The sequence below is a fragment of the Bubalus kerabau genome, chromosome 22 (assembly GCF_029407905.1).
Source record: "Bubalus kerabau isolate K-KA32 ecotype Philippines breed swamp buffalo chromosome 22, PCC_UOA_SB_1v2, whole genome shotgun sequence".
Taxonomy (NCBI): Eukaryota; Metazoa; Chordata; class Mammalia; order Artiodactyla; family Bovidae; genus Bubalus; species Bubalus kerabau.
Window position 1 is genome coordinate 36814815 of NC_073645.1, and position 16318 is coordinate 36831132.

The following is a 16318-nucleotide window of genomic DNA, read 5'->3' on the forward strand; positions in this document are numbered from 1 at the left end:
TGGGTACTTAAATATTCTGGGGTCTCTTTAGGTTGACTGTTGTGTTCTGTCCAGCCACTTATCAATTTTTTTGCCCATAGCATAGAGTTTTAAAGTAGTTTTCAGAGCTCCCTGGGCTTCCAAGGTGGCATTAGTCATAAAGAATCTACCTGCCAATGCAGGAGACACAGGAGATGGAGGTTCAATCCCTGAGTCAGAAAGATCCCCTGGCATAGAAAGTGGTAACCCACTCCAGTATTCTTGTCTGGAGAATCTCATGGACAGAGGAGCCTGGCAGGCTACTGTCCCTGGGGCCACACGGAATCAGACACGACTGAGTGGCTGCGCACATACAGATCTCCTGTAATATTTAAGGCTTCTTCTCTGCTCATTATGCTTTCCCCAGGCCTTCTTAACTCAGTCGTTGTGTTTATTTTTCCAAATGAAGTTTAATTGCTACGTAATTTTTTTTTTCTTAAAAAGAAGCAACATCTCATTGCTATATACATTGGGATATAACGTAGGGATAGTTATATGGGTTGGGGTAGTTAACCTGCAGGTTGGGATAGTTAACCTGCAGCTCTCCCAGTCTGCCTCTTGGATCTTTTGCTCCGTCTTTCCCTAGAATCCCTCCCCCAACTCCTACCCCACGTCGTCACCTAGGCAACTCCAGGCACTGGTTTAACTGCCCGGTTGTTCATGTCTCTTTCACGTCACTCTCCTGCTGCTCGCACCCCCACCAAGCTGTGAACCTCTTAGGAGCAGAGGTGAAATCTGGTTTTGGTCCTCCACCCCAGAGCCTGACTTTCAGCAAAAGGTGTTTAAATAAAAGATCAAGGTAGAGCCAACTGGAGGTGAATGTGTGAGGTGAGTTTCAGCCTCGATCTCGAGGAGGCTCAGGGTGCAGTTGGGCTTCCTGATTTCAGAAGCCCCCGGAGGCCCCACCCTGCCCCCGGAGGCCCCACCCTAATCTCCAGGGCCTCTTCAAGACTCCTCTCACATCTACGCCTCACTCCAACCTCCTGCCCAGCTGCTGTCACACAACCCACGTCAGAGAGATATTCTGAGATGATTTCTGCTACAGGTCCAAGTCAAAGACTTATGGAACTGAATTTTAATGCTGGCAGTACAAAGTGTGAATAAACATTGCCATGCTTTATTGCTGTAAATCTGCTGCTAAATCCCTTGTTTCTCTTTGAGTTAGAAGCCCAATAAACAACTCCTGCAATGTTCCAATAATTACTTTGTCATTTCAGATACTCTGAATGATTCATAGAGTCTTCCTGACGATTCCAACCACAGAAGTACTTTCTGTCTAAAGCATTAAGCCTGAAAATCCATAACTCACAGGGTCCTCGGAACAATTGGGAGAATAAGAGGCACTGAAAGTGATACCCGGAGCTGGAAGTGGCCACAACAAGACTTGGAGAGCAGCATCTTTCTCCTTGATGAGCAGAAACACAGGTGAGGGTTGCATACCTATTTTCATCCTTATATCGGATCTAGTCTCTAAGATGTAGGGAAGGTCTTGCTCTTGCAAGGGAATGGCTGTCTCATTGGCAACTGCACTGTGGGCTTGAAATAGAAAGGGAGCCATATTCCTCTCTATTACATCTTCAACCGAATAGGCTCTGCTTGTCCTGGGTAAACAATCATCACCCCTTCTAAATCTGCACTCACACCCTGTATTAGAGACTAAGGAGAAGGAGAGTCCCTCAGATATAGGTAGGTGTGTTAAGTTTTCAAGTCTGTGCTAATATTTTATGAGCAGGATCCTCCATGCTCTGGCTCTATACATAGGCGGAGGAGGAGGGCACTAGCTGAGTGGTAGGATGAGAACACTGCTTACATTTATCGCCCAAGCCCATACGCCCACGCCCAACTGTCACAGAGCCTGAAATTCCTACCATTAGAGTTGCTACTTTTGGTTGAGGCAGAGGGCTTCAAGAAAACCCTTGTTCAAGTATAAATATACCAGGCAGGAATTGTTCCACCACACTCAGCTGCAAGCAGCATCTCATTTCTTTATTTTTCTATTGCAAATAAAACAGGGTTGGATGGCTTTTAAAGAATAGACTATGGAAATGGAAACAGTGACTTGACAGTGGTGCAACTTTGCAGATACCTCCTTCAACAAGTGATGAGAGCTGACCTGACTGGTGATGTTATGTGGGTGTCAGGATCCCTCTGATATGATGTAATGGGATGAAAAGGGCAAGTCCCCAAGTTCCCCAGCCCAAGTCTAATATGAGAAAAACATGTGAAACCCAGGGACATTCTATAGGATAGCTGGCCAGCCCTCCTTAAAGATGTCAAGGTCATGAAAAACTAGGGAAGACTGAGAAACTGCCATAGATCAGAGAGGAGACTGAGGAGACCCTGGATTAGATCCTGGAACAGAAAGAGGACATTTGTGGAAAAAACTAGTTACATCCAAATTAAGTTTGGAGTTTACTTAATATAGTGTATCAATGATGGTGTCTGAGTTTTAAGAGGTGCCAGAAAAGTCACTGGTTCACAGTGCCTACCCTTCACTCAGTTTGCCTCAGTTTGGGGCAAATTGAGTGAAGGGTAGACAGAAACTCTCTGAACTATCTCTGCAACATTTCTGTTCAGTTCAGTCACTCAGTCGTGTCCGACTCTTTGTGACCCCATGAATCGCAGCACGCCAGGCCTCCCTGTTCATCACCAACTCCCGGAGTTCACTGAGACTCACGTCCACAGAGTCAGTGATGCCATCCAGCCATCTTTTCCTCTGTCGTCCCCTTCTCCTCCTGCCCCCAATCCCTCCCAGCATCAGAGTCTCTTCCAATGAGTCAAATCTTCGCATGAGGTGGCCAAAGTACTGGAGTTTCAGCTTCAGCATCATTCCCTCCAAGGAAATCCCAGGGCTGATCTCCTTCAGAATGGACTGGGTGGATCTCCTTGCAGTCCAAGGGACTCTCAAGAGTCTTCTCCAACACCACAGTTCAAAATATCAATTCTTCGGCGCTCAGCCTTCTTCACGGTCCAACTCTCACATCCATACATGACCACAGGAAAAACCATAGCCTTGATTAAACGGACCTTTGTTGGCCAAGTAATGCCTCTGCTTTTGAATATGCTATCTAGGTTGGTCATAACTTTCCTTCCAAGGAGTAAGCATCTTTCTGTACATTTAAACTTTCCAAAATAAGGTATTTTAAGGATCAGGGAGAAGTCCAGAATCTATTTTATTCTTTGGCGCTCCCACCACCAGTCTTGGGTTGTAAGGGACCCAGGGAACTTAGTAGGGCTGTAAATGATTCTCGAAGTGTAAATGTAAGGGCAGTGCTCAGCTGATCCCCTCGTGGGTGCAGTCCACAGCCATCTGCTCACTGCCGTGCTTGCATTGGAAGCCAGCCTCACTAGCTCTGTGAGCCCAGGCCAGCCTGGTCCAGGAACTGGGCGGCAGTTAATGGTGAGTGCTCCACCCCTCACTACCAGGCTGGGCACCAGGGGGCACTTGCCTTGGCTGTTAGAGCATCTGACATCAGTACCTGATGTGCAGGTAACTGGCTTTTATCCAAGGTGTCCCCTTTCACGAGGTGGTGCCTGCAAGTTATGGTGGGTCCTCACCATTTCAGAACCTCCCTTCTTGCATCTGGCCTCCATCCCCTGCACCCTCCCCTTCAACCCACAGAGCCCTCATCATTCCAATGGATCCTATCTCCTGCAGGAATCTAGACTGCTGAAAACACAGGCATCTAACGTTCCCCTGAGATGAGAGAAGTCCAAGCACCCAGGACAGAGTATCTGGCCCCTCTCTTGGGAGAAGAGGGGAAAAATGATTCTCATTTTTTCCTGATGAGCTTACAGCTGGGCAAAAATAGGCATAGTTAGTTCTGAGCTGGTTATTCTACCAGGTTAAATGTTCAATATATAGCCTCGTACCACCAACCTGTGAGGGGTGACACATAACCCAGTCATGGGAAGAAGTAGCACCAGGCCCTGTACCACACTCCAACCCCAGAGGGAGATGGAGAAAAAGAAAAGGATGGAGCCATCCTTTCCATAAATGACCCAGCAACCGTTGTCAAGAGTGTCAACAGCAGTAGCCAATAGAGAGTAGTAGGGGATCTTTGGGGCTTCCCCAGTGGCTTAGCAGGTAAAGAATCCACCTGTAATGTAGGAGATGCATTCAGTTCCTGGGTCAGGAAGATCTTGCCTGGAGAATCTTCTGGACATAGGAGCCTGGTGGGCTACAGTCCACAGGGTCACAAAGAGTCAGATGCGACTGAAATGACTTAGCATGTATGTAGGGGTCCTTTACTGTCTTGGGGGCTTCCAAGGTGATCACTCTGCATAAAAATAAGCCTGGCTGTCCCTGCAGGAAAAAAGCCCCGCACTGCAGGTGAGAATTTTCTTTGCTGATATGGGTCTAGACTACACTGCCGCTTGAGACTTCATACCTGTCCCTCCTTTAGACGTGCACCAGCTTGCTCTAACAGGCCAAGCAGTCAAAGAAACAGGAGTGCCTGCCAGCCCCACAGAACAAGAAGAGGGCTCAGTTAGCAAGGGGAGTGGACCACCTCTGTAAACATTATTGACCATCAAGCTGAAGCCCCAGGTGTCATTCTCAACAGAAAGACTCCAACCTGAGCAAAAGCAATAAGCGTATCTACAGCAAGGGATGTGGGCATAGTTTCAGAGCATGAACCCCCTCCCATTGGCCCAAGTTGAGTTTCCCATAAAAGATGGGGTTGGGGGAGATCCTCATACAGGTCTTTGGAGAAGGAGGAGGAGTCTAAGAACCAGAGGATCCTGGTTCAGGTTTGGGGGTCTGCTGTGATGACCACTGCTGCTGCTGCTGCTGCTAAATCACTTCAGTCATGTCCAATACTGTGCGACCCCATAGACGGCAGCCCACCAGGCTCCCCCATCCCTAGTATTCTCCAGGCAAGAACACTGAAGTGGGTTGCCATTTCCTTCTCCAATGCATGAAAGTGAAAAGTGAAAGTGAAGTCACTCAGTTGTGTCCGACTCCTAGTGACTCCGTGGACTGCAGCCCACCAGATTCCTCCATCCATGGGATTTTCCAGGCAAGAGTACGGAGTGGGGTGCCATTGCCTTCTCCGGTACAGCCAGTTTAATAACAGAGGACCTAGCAGTTTGTTCAGTGTGAGATCTGGTCCAGGACAAACTGTAGCCTCTTTGCCCAAAGTGAACTCAGTGGAGCATCCTTGAGGACAGTCCCAGAATTGATGTCAGGGATTGTGGCTGATTACACAGTCTCCAAGCTTTATTCTCCATCCCCTGGGGTTCTGCTGCTGCTGCTGCAAAGTCGCTTCAGTCGTGTCCAACTCTGTGCGACCCCATAGACGGCAGCCTACCAGGCTCCCCCGTCCCTGGGATTCTCCAGTGTTCTACACTGGAGTGGGTTGACATCATCTAATACACTTTAATAAATGCTATTTCTCCTTTGAGGGGCCAGACTTGGTCTCTTGTTATTTACTATTAAAACCTTGATTTAAAAAAAAACAAAACTTAATCAACACATGTTAACTCCTCTTATTCCAAATCAACATAGATAAATGTCCCACAGAGAAGATTCCCCGGAGCCTGGAAACAGTAAAACAGTAAATTAAATCGACTTGATGGACTCTTTTAGCAAAAGGGACTAAAAATGTGTTTTTGTTTCCTCCTCCCACAACGCATATTAAATAACCCCTTCTCACATTACTTTCTGCACCTCAGAGACTCAGAAACCACTAGGAAGCAAAGGAGGGCTTGTGAGTTAATTATAACAGCCTCTGCAGGATTCGGCTTGTGGTTTTCCTCTTACAATGAAATGCGAAACATGGGGGAGGTGAGCTCTGCTGTGTGTTGCTGCTAATGTTTTTAACCAAGGATCTAAGGCTGTTTGATATTCTTGGCTTCCTCATTCCGATTTCCAGTCCTCTTTTGGAAATAAAGCAAGATTGAAGTCCGAAGGAGTTTCAGAACCATAAAATGGTCTGTTGGCCCAAGGCAAAAAGTTAAATTCCCGAGGTCCCTCTTCTTCCCATTTTTTCGAGGTTTCTTTTGTCATGTAGCATGGGCTTTCTGATGCTTTCTTGAACACCTTCTTAGTGTAGTGAGCCATGCATCAGTCTCAAAATCTGATGCCCTTTTGTTCTTTCATCCTCAGTGCTTACTGTGGGTCTCCTTTCTGCCTTAGATTATTGCAACATCTATTTTGTGGCTGTGGACTTATCTCTTCTTGGAACTCCTCCTGGACTGTGAGCTTCAGATTCAGGACTGGGCACCAGAAGACTTTGCCGGTGGTCCATGACTAAGACTCTGTGCTCCCAGTGCAGGGGCCCAGCTTTGATCACTGGTCAGGAAACTAGATCCCGCATGCCCCAGCTAAGACCCAATGCAGCCAAATAAATAAATAAACTTTTTTAAAAAAGGATATCACAGAAAAATGCAAAGGAGTAAAAAAGAATATGTAGGTATGCATACAGTAGGGATATAAAAAATATCAGAAAAATACTATAAACATGTTTAGGCTTATAAACTTCAACATAGATAATATAAACAATTTTTCTAGAAAATTTTGTTTAAAATACCAGTTTGAGCCAGGAAGATATAGAGAACCTAAATAAAAGAATAATCATCAAAAAAATAAAAGAAATCAAAGCAGTGCCCACTTTGTTCTTGGATTCCTGAGGAGGATGTGACTTTTTCCCATCCTGCCCATACCCCATCAGGTGACTAGAACCCAACAGAGACTGGGTTCCCCATGGCTGAGATCAGAGCTTGGTTGTATGCTCATTTAACTTCAAAGTTTCAAAATTCAAGAAAGAAATCCAGGGTGCCTGATGGTATTGTTTTACTCCCTATGAACTTGTGCCATGCATCTGCACAGCTTGGGAAGCCCAAACAGTAAGGAATACCTGTACCTTGTACTTTAATTAAGGACAAGTGCAAACTCTTCTGGTTTCTGTACACTCCTGTGTGTGTGTGTGTGTGTGTGTGTGTGTAACTGACCCTTATTTTCCATAGAACCCAGGAATGTCTGCCTCACTGTAGCAGACATTCAGTCTTTAAGAGTGACAGACTCTGAATTTTTCCACCCTGAGTTTAACCTATGTGGTTCCATTCCCCGCCCCAGGGTGACCTCCTCTGAGTTCTTCTGAGCCTCCAGATCCTGAGCAGGCTCCTGTGATTGAGGAAGGAAGAGTCAGGGGAAGTTGTTGAAAGCAAGAGATATTTTTAGCAGAGCTCCCCATAAGCTGCACAGGAAGACAAATTAGAAGTCTTCTCCTGCTTAATGACATTTCCTACAAAATTCATCTAGCCAACATGTCATTCTGCATCATTTGTAGATAATGGATCACAGTGATCCAGTGCCCAGCAGAGTAGGTGTGAAATCAATGGTGAGGAATAAACGAATGGAAACATGATTGGCATTCAAGCTCAAAGAGCCAAGAAAGCATGATATTTAGTAGCACCTTTGCCAGTGCATCTTTTCCTGGCAAACTTGTCCTCCAAAGCTCAGGTATATATAGAGGACACAACTTTTATATTGGTCTCTAGTACTCTTGCCTGGAAAAATCCCATGGACTGAGAAGCCTGGTAGGCTACAGTCCATGGGGTCGCAAAGAGTCAGACATGACTGAGCAACTTCACTTCACTATAAGACCTCCAGTCCTAAGCTGCTTATCTCACCCTTGTAAGATAACAATTTTCCTTTCTGTAGAATCTGATGCCCTTCAAAGTCACTTTTTTTACTTACTTCATCTCATTTGAGCTTCAACACAGGAAAGGAGGGGCAGTTTTACTCCAGTTTTCCCAGTGAGGAAACTGGTACTCTATTATGGGCTGAGTTGAAAGTAAAAAGTGAAAGTCACTCAGTCGTGTCCGACTCTTTGAGCCTGCCAGGTTCCTCTGTCCATGGAATTCTCCAGGCCGGAATACTGGAGTGGGTAGCCTTTCCCTTCTTCAGGGGATCTTCCCATCCCAGGAATCGAACAGGGTCTCCTGCACTGCAGGCGGATTCTTTACCATGTGAGCTACCAGGGAATGGGCTGAATTGTGTCCCCCCAAACTCATGTGTGGAAGCCTTACCCCCCCAGGGCCTCAGAATGTGACTCTACTGGGGACGGTGTTGTTAAAGAGATAATTAAGGGACTTCCCTGGTGGTCCAGTGGTTAAGAAACTGCCTGCCGATACCAGGGATACAGGTTTGATCCCTGGTCTAGGAAGAGTCCATATGCTGTGCGGCAAGTAAGCTGGAGTGTTACGACTACTGAGCCCTTGCACCCTGGAGCCCGTGCTCTGCAAAGAGAGAAGCCACTGCAGTGAAAAGCCTGCGCACTGCAATTAGAGAATAGCCCCACTTGGCGCAACTAGAGAAATCCTGCATAGCAACAAGACCCAGTGCAGACAAAAGTAATCCATTTTAAAAAGAGGTAATTAAGCTAAAATGGGGTTGTTAGGGTGGTCCTAATCTGGTTGGTGTCCTTAAAATAAAAGGATATTAGGGCACAAAAAGAAGACATCAGAACATCATGGGAGCACAGACAGATGACCGAGTGAGGACTAGGCAAGACGGTAGCCTTCTGCAAGCCAAGGAGCGAGACCTCAGGAAGAAGAAAACCTCCCGAAACCTTGATCTTTGATGTCTAGCCTCTGGGACTGTGAGAAAATAAATGTCTGTTGTTTAAGTCACCCAGTCTGCAGTCTTTTGTTATGGCAGCCCTTACAGACTAGCACAGGCTCAAAGACATTAACATCCTGTAAGAGACAGAATGAACTTTAGTCCACATGCCCCAGTTCGGAAATTCTTTATCAAATAAAACAATTGACTTAAGGGGAACACCCCGGCTTCACGGCTGCTAATGAGTCATGGGTCTCTAATTTACTCACTGCTTTCTCAGTGTTTGATTCCCTGAGGGGTTGTACACACACAGACACCAATTCCAATGTTCCATTCATTTCAGGTGACTTTTTGTTCAATTAGTATTTAGAGCTAAAATTCAATTAGTATTTAGCAGAGCTGGAAAATAACTCAGGATCCTCCCCTGCCCGGCCCCACTTCCCCCACAGGAAAGCTCAAACCTCCCCCCTATATCCCCTATTTATCCAATATTCACATTTCCTACTTCAGCAACACACAGAGAATCACAAAGATTTTGAGAAAAAATAGACTTCTTCAGGTAGGCCTAATTCAGTTAAAGCAGCCCTTGGACATGTGGACACGGTGGGGAAGGGGAGGGTGGAAGGAATTGGGAGACTAGGGTTGACACATACACACTGCTATATGTGAAACAGATAGCTAGTGGGAAGCTGCTGTTTAGCACAGGAAGCTGAGCCCTGTGCTCCGTGATGACCTAGAGAGGTGGGATGGGGGTGGGGGGAAGGGGGAGGAGGTCCAAGAAGGAAGGGAAATATGTATACATATAGCTCATACACTGCATGGTACAGCAGAAGCTAACACAAAATTGTAAAGCAATTATACTCCAATAATAATAATAAACCAGCTCTTGGATCCTGACTTGTCTTCTTTGGGGAAAAATGGAATGTACTGCTCCTCCCCTCAGGCCAGAAGTGGCTGGTCACTGCGAAGGGGCCAACGTTTTAACTCTATGTCAACACTTTCCCTGTCTCCAGCTTACTTTCTCAGAAGTAGAGCAGAGCAGAACTCTTTGCAGGTGTGCATGCAAAGTGGCTTCAGTTCAGATCAGTTCAGTCGCTCAGTCGTGTCCGACTCTTTGCGACCCCATGAATCGTAGCACGCCAGGCCTCCCTGTCCATCACCAACTCCCGGAGTTCACTCAAACTCAGTCCATCGAGTCAGTGATGCCATCCAGCCATCTCATCCTCTGTCGTCCCCTTTTCCTCCTGCCCCCAATCCCTCCCAGCATCAGAGTCTTTTCCAATGAGTCAGCTCTTCGCATGAGGTGGCCAAAGTACTAGAGCTTCAGCTTTAGCATCATTCTCTCCAAAGAACACACAGGGCTAAGTCGCTTCAGTCGTGTCCAATTCTGTGCAATCCCATGGACTGTAGCCTTCAAGGCTCCTCTGTCCATGGGATTTATAGGATTTCCCAGGCAAGAAAACTGGAGTGGGTTGCCATTTCCTTCTCCAGGCGATCTTCCCTACCTAGGTATCGAACCTGTCTCTCACGTATCCTGCATTGGCAGGCATGTTCTTTGCACCTGCCTGGGAAGCCCCCTTTGCATTCTGAAATGGAACTGAAACTTGGGTGTGAGCAATGATTTACATTAGAAACCCATTTCCCCTTTTCCTCCCACCCTCCGGAGGAATGCTCACCGTCTCATATGGGTCTGACCTCTGGGGTTGGCTTTCTGAAGCCAAGAGGCCCTCTCAGTCCCTAAGACAGCTCTGTAGCAGGTGGCCCAGGTAAGTGAGTGAGTGCAAGTCGCTCAGTTGTGTCCAACTCTTTGCGACCCCAGGGACTATACAGTCCATGGAATTCTCTAAGCCAGAATACTGGAGTGGGTAGCCTTTCCCTTCTCCAGGGGATCTTCCCAACTCAGGGATCGAACCCAAGTCTCCCACATTGCAGATGGATTTTTCACCAGCTGAGCCACAAGGGAAGCCCAAGGTGGCCCAGGAGACAAGATCTATTCTGGGCAGGACACGCCCACTGCCCGAAGGGCTAGAAACGCCCTTGTTATGCTGGGGCGGGAGGGGGGCCCAAGGAAGGACACAGCTGACTTTCCCAGCAGGCAGAGATCAGGCGCGACCTGGTTAAAATAGTAACTGTTGAAAGTGACAGCGACATAATCCATGCGTGCAGCAGTCACCATCTGAGCTCTCCAGCCACGTTCTGGCTGAGGACCGCCCTGGATCATTTTGTATCCTGCCCGGCTCCAGGACTAAAACCTAAGTGCTTTGAGAATTTGCATTCCTGTTCTTTCAGGTGAGTGCTAAACATGAACTGGTGTGCTGCAGTCCTTGGGGTCGCAAAGAGTCGCACACGACTTAGCGACTGAACAACAAAAACATGAACTGGATTCCTTAAAAATGTGCCTCTGTCTTCACTATCATCATCTTTGTAGCTTTCGGGATGATCATTAGATTGTTATCAATATACGCACAGCTGGCAAAGATGCCAATCATGCCAATAAAGGCCAGTCTCAAAATCTCTGATCTTCATGAGGAGTGGGGAAGTTAGCGTCCCACCCAGGCTGTGACATACGGGTGACAATGGGGGTTGGGAAATGGGTGAATTTTTAGACCTGGTAGGCTCTAAGTAATGCAGCTCCTCCCTCTCTTCCAGTGGCCTTTGAAGTAAAGGCAAAACTAAACCTCCTGGTCCCCAAGCGTGATAAAATGAGGCACAGGAACCGCCAGGCAGTGGGTGATGGTTCATCTGAACAGCCGCCACGGAGGATGTACTGCTGGTTCCGAATGTAGCACAACCGTCCTTTATTCAAGACTTTATTAAGGAAAACCGTATTTTACACTCCCCATTAAAGCCAGTTTGGAAATGCCTAAGAATACTTCAGTATTATGACCAAAGCTGAAGAAACGCACCCTGCTACTAAAGCAAATATGATCCTACATTAAATGAAAATAGCTTCCTGAAAAAAAAAAAAATTCCCTGCATGTCAAGCCAGGAACCACCTAGAAACGAGAAAGACGAAATGAATGCGGTTTTCCTTCCTAGAGTGAAAACCACTGAGAAGGTTACTGGCAGCAGGGATCAGCCTCCCTGTGGGCTTCAAGGAACCCCGTGCAAAAGGAGGAGAAACCGGCCTTACACCCCGGACTGGGGGGCAGGGGAGCGGCAGAGGCACTGCTGGAGGTGGGGCTGGGGCTCTGGAAAGAAAAGAAGACCTGGGCTGTGGTTCAAGCCGTGGGAAATCCTCAAGTGATGAGGATTTGGGAAGTGAATGGGGACCCACAGCGGTGAGCAAAGTGTCTGGAAGGGGGGCAGTTTCCAGCTTGCTCCCCACCCCCAGGGCATCTTTCAAAGCTCTGTCCAGACACTTGCCAACAGATGAGCCAGCTTAGAAATGAGGCTGCCTGAGGCTTCTCCCCTCTACAATGCCTTCCTCTCCACCTCCAGCCGCCCCTGACCATGGACAGGCGCTCTGCTCCCTCCCTGGGCCTCCTTCGATTCACAGCTGGCTGCGCTTCCAATGACCCTTGATAGAAAGTGAGAGGAGGGGAACCTCCAACCCCCGGCTTGGCTCGCATGGGCGAGGGCAGTAGGGTTCCTTCAAAGAAGGGTATGATTGTCTTGACTTAACTTGGAAGCCCCTGAGCTTCATGTGCCCTTAATTTGAAAGCTGGATTTCTCTCTTACTTTCTTCCCAAAGCTGAGAAACAAATCCTTTTGCTGGAAAGCTCCAGCCCTGCAGGGAGCATATGGCCGCTGCAGCAATCACTTGCAAGAGGAAGGGCACGATGGGTAGGAAAAAAATGCTCTGGCAACATCTCAGCTGACACCAGAAGCTAGGAGCTCCTCAGTAAGAAAGCGCTGCCCAAGCGGGACGTGGAGGCCCTGAACAGATCCGGGACACATTGAGGCTTTAATTGATGGTGGCTTAGGGCACAGGTGGGCTTCCCAGGTGGCGCTAGTGCTAAAGAACGCGCCTACCAATGCAGGGGATGTGAGAGTCGCGGGTTTGATCCCTGGGTTGGGAAGATCCCCTGGAGAAGGGAATACTGCAGTATTCTTGCCTGGAGGATCCCATGGACAGAGGAGCCTGGTGGGCTACAGGCCATGGGGTCGCAGAGTCGGACTCGACTGAAGCGGTCCACTTAGCTCAAGTAGGGCACAGACAGAGGAGAGCGGGCTGCACCCGAGGACGTACTCTCAGGAGCCACCTCCAAAGCCCACTCCACCTCCAAAGCCCGCTCCACCTCTAAACCCCGCTCCACCGTCCCCTGGGCAAGGCGTCCTTTCACACTGTGAGGTCTCCATTCTGTGTCTTTATCACATACCCTGCTGCCATCCCAGCCGGCCCTGTGCCAACCCCCAGTCACATCTGTCATGTGGGAATAGAAGAGGAGGACTCGATTCCTAAACCAAGGGCCTCAGCTAACCTTCGGCTTTCCTCCAGAAATTGGAACAATTAACCGAATGGTTATAAACGATAGGAGAAAGTTCTGTTACTCTTAGCAATCTATGTTGTATATAATAAAACTCTGAGTCATAAAGCAGAGCCTGCTGGATTTTTTTCTTCATGGGGTGGTGACATGACATTAAACCTGCACGTTCTCCAACAGAGCATTTCCTCTCTGCTTACCACGCTGCTTGATCAATCCCATCCTGAACTCTCTCCAGATAGAATATAATTGAGCCGCTCAGAAATAAAAGCAGTGCTTACTAGCTCAGACTCAGAACCTTATTTTTACAGGAAGAAAAAGAAAAGAAAGAAAATTTTGAAAAAGAAAAGGCCCATTGATGAACCAAGTTTAAGCTGAATTAGTCTCTCAAACTTTGGAATGTTAGAAACTATGCTCAGCAGCCAAAATGAATGATGTCTGAGATTAGGAAGTTAAAGGTTTTCATAGCAGAGGTGTTGTTGGCTCCTCCTGGGAGTGGGCAGGTTGAGAAGTGGATCTGACCACAGGAAGGGAGCGAGACAGCTGGGCAGTGTATTGGGCTCATTCTCTCTAACAAGTGTCTGCAGAGCACTGCAGGAATGCTGCTTTTCTTCCAAATGTCCAGCTCTAGGAGACTCTACAATTTTTCAAAGGTTGGAAAACTTTGGGTATTTTCTTTTTAGGGATTTGGGCCCATCCAGGGCCACAGATTCCTCTGGGAGGGGTGAGTATGTGGAACCACAGGGACTAAAAGTCCAAGTGACAGGAAAGGTCTCTCAGGATCCTTCAGACAGGGCTCCCTCCAGGAGACCAGGAAAGGGAGACACGCACTTTTCCTAGTCAGTGATGATTGGCGGATTTCATAACGTTCTTCTGCCACCTAGTGGCAGAATCTACATGTAAATTCCACAGAACGTTCTAGGGATTCCTATGTCAGAGAGGACTATCTGCAAGACTTTTATGAATTAACTTTGTTTTACTCAATCAGTTTTCAAAACATCCTTCCTAGGGCTCATCAGAGAAGCAATCAATGAGAATTGACTTCGGGCCTATGTTGCTGTGTGGGGTGATGACCACTTTGCCATGTGGACCCTTTGCCTGAGGACTTGTACCAAGTGACAACTTTTTCCATCATAATAATGTGATTCACAGCACAAAAGCTACATACACACGTGCATGTGCACACACACACACACACACAATCCTTGCTCTCTTCATCACTAGAGACAAGGAGGTCCACCGTAATTCCTTGACTAGCCTCTACCATATGTATTGCTTTGGGGATTCTTTTATAAGGGTCAGGCCAATCTTTAATGACATCATGCCATTTACCTGCCTGCAGTCTTTGCCTGATGCCTATGACCTTGCACTGTTCTAAGCCTGGAAGAGCCATGTTCAGTTCTGGTGTTCTGGACTCTCAACCATGACAGTGGCTAACATTTATTTCATGCTCATGCTGTGTGACAGAGTACATAGAGTACACTCGTCATGTCATTTGAATATCACAGTGATACTGGAAGGAAGGTACCTACCCTCACCATCATTGTACCTACGAGGAAACTGAAGCATGGAAAGGTGTAGAGGTTGTTTGACATAAAACAAAAAATTCTAAAAATAAATAAATTGTTAAAAAATGATATAGAGGTTTGATCAACTGATCCAACCCATATGGTCAGATTCTGAAGTGTATATTCTTTCCTTATTTTGCCAAAACTGCCTTCATGTTCCTATCATATCTCCACTGTTGGACTTTTTGATGATATGAAACATAGAATTTTTCAAGTTGATCAAATTGCTTGATTAATAGTCCAAGCTCATCACTGTGCACAAATATAAGGTCTCAGAAGGAGACATAAGAGACCTGGGTTCGATCCCTGGGTCAGGAAGATCCCCTGGAGGAGGGCATGGCAACCCAGTCCAATATTCTTGCCTGGAGAATCTCACGGACAGAGGAGCCTGGAAGGCTATGATCCATTGGATCACAAAGAGTTGGACACGACTGAAGCTACTCAGTATGCAGCATGAAAAACCACAGCCTGATTCCAGGAGGCGGGTGCCATATCGGCAATGCATATCACATTATACCAAGGACTTCTTAGCACTGAAGCAGAGGCCTGGAAGTGAGTTACACATGTGAAAACTTTGTAGCATATTTCAGACTAGCAAATCTCAGGGAAGATTTCCCAGAGCCATTTCAAAGGAAGACCTTGTAGATGGTGTGAAGGAATGAAAGGAGCTCAGATCCAAAGTCAGACAACGAGGCCACCTATGCAGTCAAATGAATTCAGAACCTACTTTCATCAATTGCTAAAAATCATTCTTTTGACAAAGCTAAAAAGGAAAATAAACGTTGAAATTTAAGATCTCAAATAAAACGTGACAGCAGAAAAAACATGCTTCAGTTTCCACACTTTCAGGCAAGCAGAGAACGTCTTTTAGTGCTTTGACATGAATGAAATCATTCAGTTTTGTGCCTTCCAATTTTTAAAGCCACTTGAGGTTTTAAGGCCAAGTGTCGCTAACTCTGTTAGACGGTCTTGTCGCCTCAGGGCGCTCCTAAATCTTTTAAAATTTGTTTTCATTTAGAGAAACGGCACTCTGCTGAGGATAGAGCAATGAGAAGGGTCAAAATTAGTAATATGAAAAGGAACAGACTCCAGAAAAACTGATACTCATGTCATTTGACGTTGTTTAAAGTTTTTTTTTCAATTTTCCTTTTGAACAATGATGTACTGTACAGGGCAGTAATTGATTGCACCTATATGATTAATTTTGTTGATCTCTACTTGTGTATTTCTACCTTCGCTGCATCTTTTACAACAGGCATTTGATTCATGTCAATTATAAGATTAATTAATAATCTTGTTAATATTTTATATTAATTAATAATCAAATAATGACATTTATTTTAGTTAAATTTAATTACATTTTTATTAAATTAAATGTTGCTGCTGCTGCTGCTAAGTCGCTTCAGTCGTGTCTGACTCTGCGCGACCCCATAGACGGCAGCCCACCAGGCTTCCCCGTTCATGGGATTCTCCAGGCAAGAATACTGGAGTGGGTTGCCATTTCCTTCTCCAGTGCATGAAAGTGAAAAGTGAAAGTGGAGTCCCTCAGTCGTGTCCGACTCTTAGCGACCCCATGGACTGCAGCCCACCAGGCTCCTCCATCCATGGGATTTTCCAGGCAAGAGTACTGGAGTGGGGTGCCATTGCCTTCTCCTAGTCTTAACCGCTGGATTCCTTTATTAACATTTCTTACATTAATTAATATATTATTGTTAATTATTATTTAAATATTAAATTAA

At 46.5% G+C, this 16318-nt stretch overlaps 1 long non-coding RNA gene across 1 annotated transcript; it reads left to right on the forward strand.

Annotated features, from left to right (window-relative positions):
• The first annotated feature begins 712 nt into the window (after positions 1 to 712).
• Positions 713 to 6580, forward strand: LOC129636879 (uncharacterized). Its single transcript, XR_008707172.1, has 3 exons — positions 713 to 846; positions 1236 to 1443; positions 6158 to 6580. It is a non-coding gene; the product is annotated as an uncharacterized LOC129636879 (long non-coding RNA).
• Positions 6581 to 16318: the final 9738 nt, after the last annotated feature.